Source organism: Eschrichtius robustus, chromosome 20, assembly GCF_028021215.1.
Source record: "Eschrichtius robustus isolate mEscRob2 chromosome 20, mEscRob2.pri, whole genome shotgun sequence".
Lineage (NCBI taxonomy): Eukaryota > Metazoa > Chordata > Mammalia > Artiodactyla > Eschrichtiidae > Eschrichtius > Eschrichtius robustus.
Genome location: NC_090843.1, coordinates 25,062,547 through 25,073,962, shown reverse-complemented (window position 1 = coordinate 25,073,962; position 11,416 = coordinate 25,062,547).

The window sequence follows — 11,416 nt, the reverse complement described above, 5'->3', positions numbered from 1 at the left end:
TTAAGTGTTCGGTTTTTAGCCCATTATTTTGTGCTACCTTATGGGTAGCTTCATAATTCCGCTTCAATCATTTTATATATGTTTGTCCTTTCTCCCCAGTTCTGAGCAAAGGGACCCATTTGCTCTGTTATTTCTTGTCAGCTACTAGTGCAAGCCACTGCGTCCGGCGATGTTGAGGCAATGTTGGTTGTTTTTCCAACTAATGTTTCTGATCACTCCTGAAGGCTGAGGCTAAAAGCCCTGCAGGAACTTCCCTGGTGGTCCAGTGGTTAAGACTCCATGCTCCCAATGCACGGGGCCCGGGCTCGATCCCTGGTCAGGGAACTAGATCCCGCATGCCACAACTCAAAGATCCTGCGTGCCACAACTAAGACCCAGCGCAGCCAACTACATAAATAAATAATAAATAAAGCAACACTATAAAAAATAAAATAAAAGCCCTGCAGACTAAAAGTAGGGAAGGCTCCAGGTTCTGTGAGGTCTAATACTTAAATAATTTGGGGGTTCCTCTTTAGGTTAAATAGTAAAATAATTATAGGATTAGGGAGAAGGACTTGGAAGGGTTCTGTGCAAGTGAGGGCTCTGACTCTTAAGTTTCATTAGCTTCACTGTAAATCTGTTTCTGACTGAAAAAAAATGAAGCCTGGTTACATCCCATCCAACTCTTCAGCCCTGATTGATCAGGCGCCTATTCCTGGCTTTTCCTGTGGATATCCTGTACCCAGCACACCTATTCCACAAGAAGGCTCTGGCTCAACAAAATGGCCTTGGGAGCCAAGTCTATTTAGTGAAAAAGTCCCAAAGGGCTGGATTAACACTCCTCCCACTTAGTAACTTGGAGGCACTTAGAATAATGCTCCTTTCAGAGCAGGTGATTTCTTGCTATGCGTGGTGGAGGGTGAGGACCTTGTATCCAATTCTTCCTGGAAGACCCTGATGGCTCAAAGCCTCGAGGAGTTGTGTTGTTATGCAACAGAAGGGCCTGGAATGTTCCAGTACATTCCACCAGTGGCCTCTGTGACCCCTGCTTCTATTCAACTTGGGCAAAGTCCTGGTAATCTACAAAGCAGCGTGTATTCTGCTGGGGTAGGAAGCAGCTTAGTCTTACTTCTTCCATGCCACTCTGATAGTATCATACAAGTTGGCACCTTTCTTGGAAGTCCCACCCAGAAGCTCCATCCAATTCTCTGACCTACTGGGTGTTTGCCCAGAATGTCAAGTCAGGGTCTAGATCTCAACCCTGTTAATTTTTTGGCCATATACACCCAATTTTGAATTCTTCCCCAAAAATTCTTCCTGGGATCTCTGAATCTGTGGAGGGTCTGCATTCCTCAGAATGCCCAAGAAGCTTGTGCCACCTGTGGAGACACTAACATCAGGGCCCCAGAAAGAAGGTAGTATAATTAGGATGCTATAGACCATGTGCCCCAACTACACAGCATAGAAGAATACTTCTGCTTACTGGGAGCTTCCTATAGACTAAGTAATTTGCACACATAATATTATTTAACCCTCAGTCCTATCCAGTTGGTGTAACTATCCCCAATTCACAGGTGAGAAAACTGAGGCTCAGAAAGGTTAGGAAATGTATTGGAGGTTATCTAGCTAGAGAAGACAGGTTCATCTGCTTTCAAAGACTGTGTATAACCACTACTGGGGGGTTCAGTGGACTAGGTCGGAGGGATGCAGACCTAGAGGTCCACTCCTTACCCAGAAGTTGAAGGTCAGAGTTAGGAATACAGACCAGACCCTATAACCCACTTCCCTGCCTCCCTGTCACCTCCCCTAGCCCTAAACTCTCTAGAACTCTTTGTTTACAGTGCAGAGAAGCAGTGCTCAGAAATTATGGAGGTGAGTCTGGCAGGTTCCAGCTGTTCTTGGTGAGGGAGTTGAACATTTTTTGGAACTTCTCCTTGACAAAAGCATGGACTAAATGCACTTCCTTTCTCCAAGCTTCCTACCTTGGGGAAGGAGAGAGATGGGGAAGCTGGGGGATTTCCATTTAGGAGAAACCAGAGACGATCAAAGGAGGTAGGAGGGTGGTGCTGCCCTTTAAGAAAGACTGCCAGAGCTCTGGAACTTGGACTCTTAAGAAACTTCTGGGGCTTCCCTGGTGGCGCAGTGGTTGAGAATCTGCCTGCCAATGCAGGGGACACGGGTTCGAGCCCTGGTCTGGGAAGATCCCACATGCCGCGGAGCAACTGGGCCCGTGAGCCACAACTACTGAGCCTGCGCGTCTGGAGCCTGTGCTCCACAACATGAGAGGCCGCGATAGTGAGAGGCCCGCGCACCGCGATGAAGAGTGGCCCCCGCTCGCCGCAACTAGAGAAAGCCCTCGCACAGAAACGAAGACCCAACCATAAATAAATAAAAAAATAATTTAAAAAAAAAAAAAAGAAACTTCTGTAATGTGCCAAGTAAAGTGAGAAAGCTCTTCCTGGGGTCAAAAGAGGAGCTACAAGAGGAGGCCCTAGGGAAGACTTGGCAGAAAAGGGTGGGAAGGAAGTCAGACTCTATCCAGGACCAAAAGTGTGGTTTAATTCTGAACCCACCAAAACCAAAAAAAAGAAAGGGGCTCACCCCTTGACTCCCTACGTCCAGGGTGGGACAGCCAAATAAGGGGAACTCTCGCCGGACTGTGCTCTCCATTTTGACACAAAACACTGGCTGTACTGCCTGCCCAGCCTGCCAGAGAGCTGCTGGAAAGAGCCACTGACCGCTGCATTTGGTTGATAAATGATGGGCACCCCTGCCTGCTGCCCATTCTCTTTTTTTCTCCCTGCTTAGTTTGCAGCCTTCTGCCTGGCAGGGAGCCCCAGAATAGGGGTGGGAGAGAAGGGTCCTCCAGACAGTATTTAATCCTTAGTGATTTATAGGCTGCTGGAAGGGGACGGGGGATGTCAGACAGGGGAAGCCCCTGGGACTAGTTTCCATGATGCATCAGCACACTATTGACAAGAGTCTAAGTATTTTCCTGATGCCTGTGCCTTCAGGCCCATCTTTGAGAGAAGATACAGCCCTTACCCCTCTGGTACCAGGTAGCATGAGACCAGCAGAGCTGGCTGGGAAATGAACATACAACCAAATCCTCAACCTTTACTTTAAACCACACACTGCTGGGAGAGGGAAGAAATAAGTGAGGATGAGCAGCTCAGTAGTTGTTTTCGGAGGATTTATTTTTTTAATGTACGAGAATTCTTTTGAACCCTCCGTGGCTCTAAGAAAAACTATTTGAAATGTCCCTGCTTAAGGGGCCGGGGTGGGGCAGGTAAGTGCCAGGGATGGAAGGCTAAATGCCAGGGAGGCTGGTTGCAGGGATTCTTGGAACCAGGGCTATTGGCCTCCCTGCTGTGGGCTCAGGAATACCAGCCCCAGGCTCTGGTTGCCCTGAGAGATGCAGCCATTTTTACTTCTGATTAAAGGGCACCACCTTCTGGGATTTTCCCTTCTTTGGTGAAAACCTGAGTAGAATATGCCCAGGGAACCAATGGGGCATGTGCCCAGGAGTCTGGAGGGCACTGGAGATAACAATGTGAGGCAGGGTGAGATCAATGCTTTTTATAGCTTAGAGTTTGGTCCCTGCTGGTGGAGAGAAGATGCATTTTGTGAGAGTGTATGGTAATTGCTCTTCATAAGGATGATCTCAAAAGGTCAAGGGATGGGCCTTGAATAGCCCTAATGTCCCTGAAATAGTCTATTGTATAGCTATTGTCCATACATGTAAAGGAACCCTTCTTGACCCTATTCATACTTTTCTGCCTCTGGGATTTCCCAAGTGAAAACTGTATTCTACTTTATCCCCAGACCCAAGTCTACCTCTTTTAAGCTTCAACAACAAAATAGTTCAACATACATTTCTTGAGCTCCTACTATGTGCCAGGCATCGTGCTAGGTGCTGGGAATATAAATAACACACAGTCTCTTCTCTGGGGAGTCCACAGTCTAGTTTTTGAAAAATTTTCCTTCGCACTGACTTTTCGGATTTGGTAAATAAATCTGCATCTATACCCTTTATATTTTCATATGCATGGATCATAGTCTCAGCTTCCATCTTTCCACAATCTTTAAAATTTTGCCTCATATGGTAACCTCCATTTTCCCCTTGACCAATTTAGATAACTTTCTTTGGACCCTGATATGTCTTCTTAGGAGTTGAGTGACCAGAATTAGACACCATATTTCATACACAAATGCTATATGAATGTGTGTACAGGAGTAATGCTATGTTGTCTAACTTCCTTCATTTATCATTATTATTGCCATTCTTTCATACATCCAGTAGTTACTGAGTACCTATTAAGCACTATGTACTGTGCTGGGTGCTGAGAATGCAATGGTAAGTAAAATGGACACTGCTCTCATGAAACCTAGTCTGGGTATGTGTTGGGAGGACAGAAGCAAAGAATCCAAACAGTCACACAAATAGATATATAATTATAAACTGAGACAAATGTTATGAAGAAAAATGCCAGGTGCTGTAACAGTATAGAAATAAGGGCTTTGGTCTAGTCTGGAAGCTTCGGGAAATAGTTCCCTGAGGAAATGACATTTGACCTTAGATCTGAAGGATCAGTGGAAAGAGGTGAAGAAGAGAATGAGGGAAGAACATTCCAGACAGAGTAAAGAGTATGTGCAAAGATCCTGAGGTGGAAGGAACCAGGGGACTCCTGAGAATTGCAGGAAGGCCAATGAGGTTAAAGCACAGAGAATGAGGTTGTGTGGGATGGGCTGGAGAATTAACCAAAGGGCAGATCATGCAGGTCACTGCAGGCCAGGTAAGAATTTCAGTCTTTATCCTACAGAAGATCATGGAACCAAAGTCTTTACAGAAGAGCTTTTTTCCCCAGATTATTAATGCTGCTTATACTTGTCTTAAAGGAGAACAGTAATGATAGTCTGAACTATTAGGAACTTTCCCAGTTTCCTGGCATGGTGTGGCTATGTCTGGCTGGCCCTAGGGAGGCCCAAAGCTGATGAACCGGCCCCAGCCTGGCAGCCCTCAGGCAAGGGATGGCCACTGTCAGTATGGACAGAGGTGCAGGGGTGGAAGGTGGGTGGAGTGCTTTGCCTGAGGTATCAGCCCCACAGTGACATTTGGAACAGCCCCAAGCCTATGGCTCTTGTTCCTTGATAAGTCTATCATGTGTACCCCCCCCCATTTAAATGGTCTTCTCACCCTGCCACCCTTCCTACAGCAGCTGTGCGCCCCACCCAATCCGGGGAAGGCCTCTGGATAAGAACTCTGACTCTGCCCAGAACCTGAGGTCTTGGCCTTCTGGGTTCAGGCCTTAGTACTATCTGGAACCATGTATATACATATCCCTGATAGTTTTCCAGAGTTATTAATGGAAGCCATGGGAGAATAGGGTCATGATGGTTGGACTTGGTCTTTCTGAAGCCCTCTCTTTCCTTCCAGGCCTATCTTTGGAGAATGTGGTCTGGTGTAGTGACATCTACTGGCAAGGCTAGGCAGGTAAAAAAAATGACCAGATGCCCACTCATCCTCAAGTAATTTCCAGACTAGTAAGAAAATCATCCTTAACCCCTGAGATTGGGTTGGGTCAGTAACCTCAGTTGGTTAGAGCAAGACTAAGAAGAGCAGGGTTGTGAGTTTGGACCATGTATGTGCTGATTTACCTTAAATAGAGAAATTATTTTCCTAGTTGTAGCCCGCATCCCTCACCCTGGCAGTTGATTCACATTTGGGTACAATTAGTCACAAGGGAGACTGACTGAGCATGTGTAAGTGACTCAGAGAGAACCATTCGTAGCCCCAGTTCCTGGGAAAGCATCTCCCAACAAATGAAATGACCTTCAGTTTACAAACGGCAGAACGCAGGGTCATTTTTCACCCTCCTGAGGTTGACTGGTTTGCGAATTTTTTTCCTAGTACTCAGTTTCTCCTAGGTCATCAGGAAAATAGTGTCAACACGACCATCTTCAAAGTTTCTATAGTGGGCAAGAGTGACTACAGCTTTTAAAGCGGCCCCTCAGTTCTTGCTGAGGTAAGACATAACCTGCCTCCCCACTGCTTTCATCCATGTCATCTACACATTCTGTTCATAATATCATTCTCCTTCTCAATAGCATGCATACTTGACAAAGAGTTTACCACTAGAGGTAATAGGGAAGCCAGAGAGAAAGAGTGAGGAGAAACTACTAGAGAAATCATTATGAAGCAAATCTTCTGCTTTCTTAGTAACACTGATTCCATAGCTGAATGTGGCTCAGACAAAGCATCTATCTTTCATACAAACTTAAAAGAAAATCATCAAGACCTCAGTAGAGAAATGAGTAATACATAGGATTTCATGGAAGAGGAAACAGGACTAGTAAAGAAACACATGGAAGACTGAAGTCTATCCTAACTAGAAATAAAATGAAAAGCACATTTGAGGTGCAGTTTTCATTTTTTTACTAAACTTGCAAGATTTTATTAAGTGGTAACACTCAGTTCTGGGAATATCTTAAAATTGGTATCCTCCCACAATGATGGTGACACTTTAAATTTAGGCAAGTCTTTGGGGAAAGAAATAAAGCAATGTATAAGAGGCAGAAATAAAAACAGGAGAGCTACAGATGCATGCAGACTCTCACTGCAGCATTGACTTAAAAGACCTTCAATAATCCCAAATAGGGGAGTGAGAGCACATTATGTCACAGAGCCACATTGCAATGTCACATGGCAATTACAATTACAATTATGAGGACTACAGAGAAACATGGGAAATATTGAGAATGTGTAAAAAATGTGAAATTTCATGTAAACAATGAGTGCATTTATACAAAACATGTACATGTAATAAAATGTACACATGTGGAGAAAAATTGGAAGGCAATATGCAAAAAATAAAAATAGCTCTATGGCACCAGTGAGATTAAGGATGTCTTTTATTTTTTCAGACATTTATTTAGTGTTATTATACTGCGTTAGTAACTTTTGAAAAGGTGGAGGGGGTTGGTGCCGGTGAACGTCATACTCCCCCCGCCCCCTCCTATACACACTTGTCCTAAATCGTCAGCTGGAGGAGGAAAAGACCATGTGTGTTTATTCACAGTGTGCACTCAGCTCCTACCCAATGCCTAGCACTTATCAGATGCTCAATAAACGTAAGTTGAATGAATAAATGAAAATGCCTGCAGTCTAAAAAGTCTCAACCCATGATCACTGAGTACATTCCATCCTGGGGTATAAAGAATTTGGTTTTGCTAGAATTAAAAATAAAAAAAGAAGGCCCATCCATAACAGCAATTCCCTGGTTTTCTTGATAAGTGAATTTGGGCATGGAGAACCCAGGGAGAGACAGTCTGTTAAAGCAAACCCAATTACCACCCAGGAACATATGTTGCCCTGAGGCCTCTGCTGCCATAACAACGTTGCGTAACTATAACTACAGCCCTGGAGGCTTTGGCCCTGTCAAATAAGGAAAAGGATGTCTCCATTGTATGAGGGCTTTGTGCTCAGATTGGCTTCCCTAGGGAGCTTGGATTAGGGAAAGGGAGGTAGATAAGTGGAAGAAAGGAGGAGATGAAGGGCAGGAGTGGGAGAAGAACTGCTACTGAATCAGGATCAGAGTGATTTTTTTTTTTTTACTTTTAGCAATTTTCAAAATGCAGTTATTTGACTGTTTAGTTTTGGTCGTTATTTATAACCCCAGCTACAGAGGTGGGGAACGGTGACTGAGCCTGCTGGGATCTGTCCAATACCTTCCCCCAGGGCGGGGCTGGGGTGGGTGGTGGATAAGGTGATCCAAGAACCAAATTAACAAGTAACCAAGAAGGTAAGAGAAGTTCCAGGCCATCTCCAGCAAGAGTAAGAAAGGAGGGACCACTAATGACCTCACTGACTCTATTTTTTTTCAATTAAAAAAAAAATATTTAATTATTTATTTATTTCCACTGACTCTATTTTTAAGGCAGCTGTGAGTGAAAAGATTTTAATATGAATTATAGTCACATCAGCAAATTCTGAGATTCTTGCAGAGTGACAGAGACTAGGCCAATGCTTTTACTCAGAAGTTGCGAGATTGGCCTGGCTACACTAGCATTGTCTTTAAAAGGTCAAGGCATGCTTCCCCACCTTACAGGACAGTTATCTGCACACAGAGGAAACTGCTATCCCTAACCCCTCCTGGTCAAAAAGAGGCTTAGAGGTGAGAGGGTGGCTGGTTCTGAGCCAACACCTGGCAGTGGCCACCCCATTTACTGAGCCCTTTTAGATGCCAGCAAGGGAGAAGCTGGAGATGATGTGGCCAGCCAGGCAAGGCTCCCAACCTCCAGGAACTCCCAGGCCTTTGAAGCAAACAATGGACAACTACACTTTGTATTTGAAATATGGTACCCACCATTTTACTAGCAAGGGGAGCATTTGAAAGGAAGTTGAGGGATCTTTTAGGGAGCTTCAAATGTAACTAAGGAGACAAGATACAGGTATGAGAAAGAAACTTCACAAGAACATACACAAAAGATTACCCCCGCTACCCCTGCCCTGTTTGGTTCCTCCTCAGCTCTGGGTAAGGGTATTATTATGGAAGCGTTCTGACTGGTCTCCCTGCCACTCTGATCAGTCCCCCTCACAGCTTTCAGAAAGAGATCTCTAAAGTTCAAGTCAATCGTGGGAATCCTCTGATTAAAGTCCTTCAGAGATTCCCCCTCACCTCCAGCCCAGGCTCCTCAGCAGGGCATTCAAGGCTCTGCATGAACTGGTTCCCAAAACCATTCCTGCCTCTTCTTATGTCAACCACTCCAAATCCAGTCATGCCCTTAGTCACCCACACACAGTACTGCTCCACACCTCTGTGCTTTTGCACATGCTGTTCCCTCTGCATAGAAAGCCCTTACTCTCCTTGTCCTCTGGCAAACTTATTCGTCCTATGAAGTTCTACTTGTTTCACCTCCTCTATGCATCCTTTCCTAAACCCTCCTGATAAAACCGTCCACTTCCTCCTCTGTACCACACTTCTGAACCTTGCTCATCTTTCTATTTTTCCATTAATACTCTTATAGTGTTTTGGCACAACAAGCTTACTGGCCTGGGGAAACACGATGTTTTATCCATCTTGCTTTGACTCAATGCCTGATATATAATGCCTGGGTAATCATCTTGCTCAACAGACAAAAGCAAACAACCATCGAGACCATATAAAGCTATATTCACAAACATTAAGATGTTACTGCCATAACTAGGGTAACTGGAATAATAAATATCAGTAACAACAGCCATTTATTGCCAAAGTAGGAGCACTTACTCTGTCAGGAACTGTGCTAAGCTCTCTGTAACAATCATTTCCTTTAATCCTTATAACAACCCTGTGAAGTGGCTATTCACATCTCCACTTCACAGATGAGAAAACTGAGGCACAGGTAAAATTTTATAACTTGTCCAAGAGCAATGCAGACAGAAAGTGACAGAGCTAAAATTCAAATCCAGATCTGACACCAAACCCTGTACTGGACGCTAGAAGAGCTGATGCATAAAACAAATAGGAGTTACGTTCCTCTTACCTTTTAGGGAAGGAGAGAGGGAAACAGAACATCTACCAAACTGTATAAGGAAAAGTACACATAAAGCAGTAAGTGCAAAATAACATAAATCCCTATGCCCTAATACCTTAGGAAGAATAAATCAGGAAAGATCTTCTGAAGAAAGTAAATATTAAAGAAGGTTGCGAGATGCATCAAGGCAGGAAGAAAAGCCTGTGTGAAAGCATAAAAGCAGGAAGAGCAGTGGAGCTACCCATGTGAAGTCTGGCGGACGAGTATGGGCAGGGGGCAACTGGTAAAAGGCTTTGAAACGAACATCAGTTCCTGCTTTGAGCAGTAACTGTATCATGATGAAAATAAAACTCAAAGTAAAGATTATGTTTGGTTCAAAATAAGAAAGGAAGAGAGCAAAAAGCTTTTAGGATTTCCCCTTCCCCATTCTAAATATACCTAGCTAAAAAAAAAAAAAAAAGGGACTTCCCTGGTGGCGCAGTGGTTAAGAATCCACCTGCCAATGCAGGGGACACAGGTTCGATCCCTGGTCCAGGAAGATCCCACATGCCAGGGAGCAACTGAGCTCATGCGCCACAACTACTGAACTACTGAGCCCACATGCTGCAACTACTGAAGCCCATGCACCTAGAGGCTGTGCTCTGCAACAAGAGAAGCCACCACAATGAGAAGCCCACGCACCGCAACTAAGACCCAATGCAGCCCAAAAAAAAAGTATATATATATATATATATACACATCTAGCTGTTCGACTTTCATCTTCAGTACACACCTTTCTTACAATCACATTTCTACCTTCTTGGTGTTAGTTTTTTCATCTTTCTGCCAGAGGGTACACCTTCCCAGGACAAGAACCATGTCTAAAGGAAACTGTAAACTCTTTTAATGCTACCTGCAGTGTTTGAAAATTCAGTGTAAGGGATTAACTAATGTTGAACATCTGTAATGCTGGTGTTTGTATTTTGAATGGCTAAGTCAGGATTTTATTCTAAAACACTAATTTCTAGGGAGGGATACTTCACCATCTTTGAGTGCTATACATTCAGAGACTGTGAAACAGTAAACATTCTGATTGACTAGCAAGAATTTACTGTACATAGAGCATGGTCTGGGTACTATTTATTTATTTATTATTTTTGGATGCGTTGGGTCTTCGTTGCTGCGCGCGGGCTTTTCTCTAGTTGCAGGAAGCCGCGGCTACTCTTCGCTGCGGTGCGCAGGCTTCTCATTGCGGTGTCTTCTCTTGTTGTGGAGCACAGGCTCTAGGCGCACGGGTTTCAGTAGTTATGGCGCGTGGGCTCAGTACTTGTGGCTTGCGGGCTCTAGAGCACAGGCTCAGTAGTTGTGGCGCATGGGCTTAGTTGCTCTGCGGCATGTGGGATCTTCCCGGAACCCGGCTCGAACCTGTGTCCTCTGCATTGGCAGGTGGATTCTTAACCACTGTGCCACCAGGGAAGCCCAGCTCTGGGTAATATTAAGGATGGTATAAAAGAAATGAGATATGCTCTTAACATTAGAGCTCCTTACCAATAGTCGGGGAGCCACAACATCCAAGAGTAACCTCAGGAACACTCCAGTAAGTGCAAAATAACAGTAATAGTGTGAAATTAAACGCTTAAGTCCTGAGGGGATACAAAAGAAGAAGAAACAGGAGCCCTTTCTAAATAAGCTCTTATGTGCAATTCGACCTACGTAAGTTATTCAAAGGTATTTATAGTAAACACTAAAAGCTAAACACTAAATACTAAAAGCTGCCTGTGTTAACACCAGCCCAGGATATCTCCAAGGAGAGTACTAACCAAGGGTCTGGAACTTCAATTCTTCAGAGTCCTCTGTTCAGCACATTAATCAGATGTTTACCTTCTGCTGCTTTGTTCCTTAGCTCAGCTTCAGGGGGAAATCTCCATCTTACCTAGCCTCA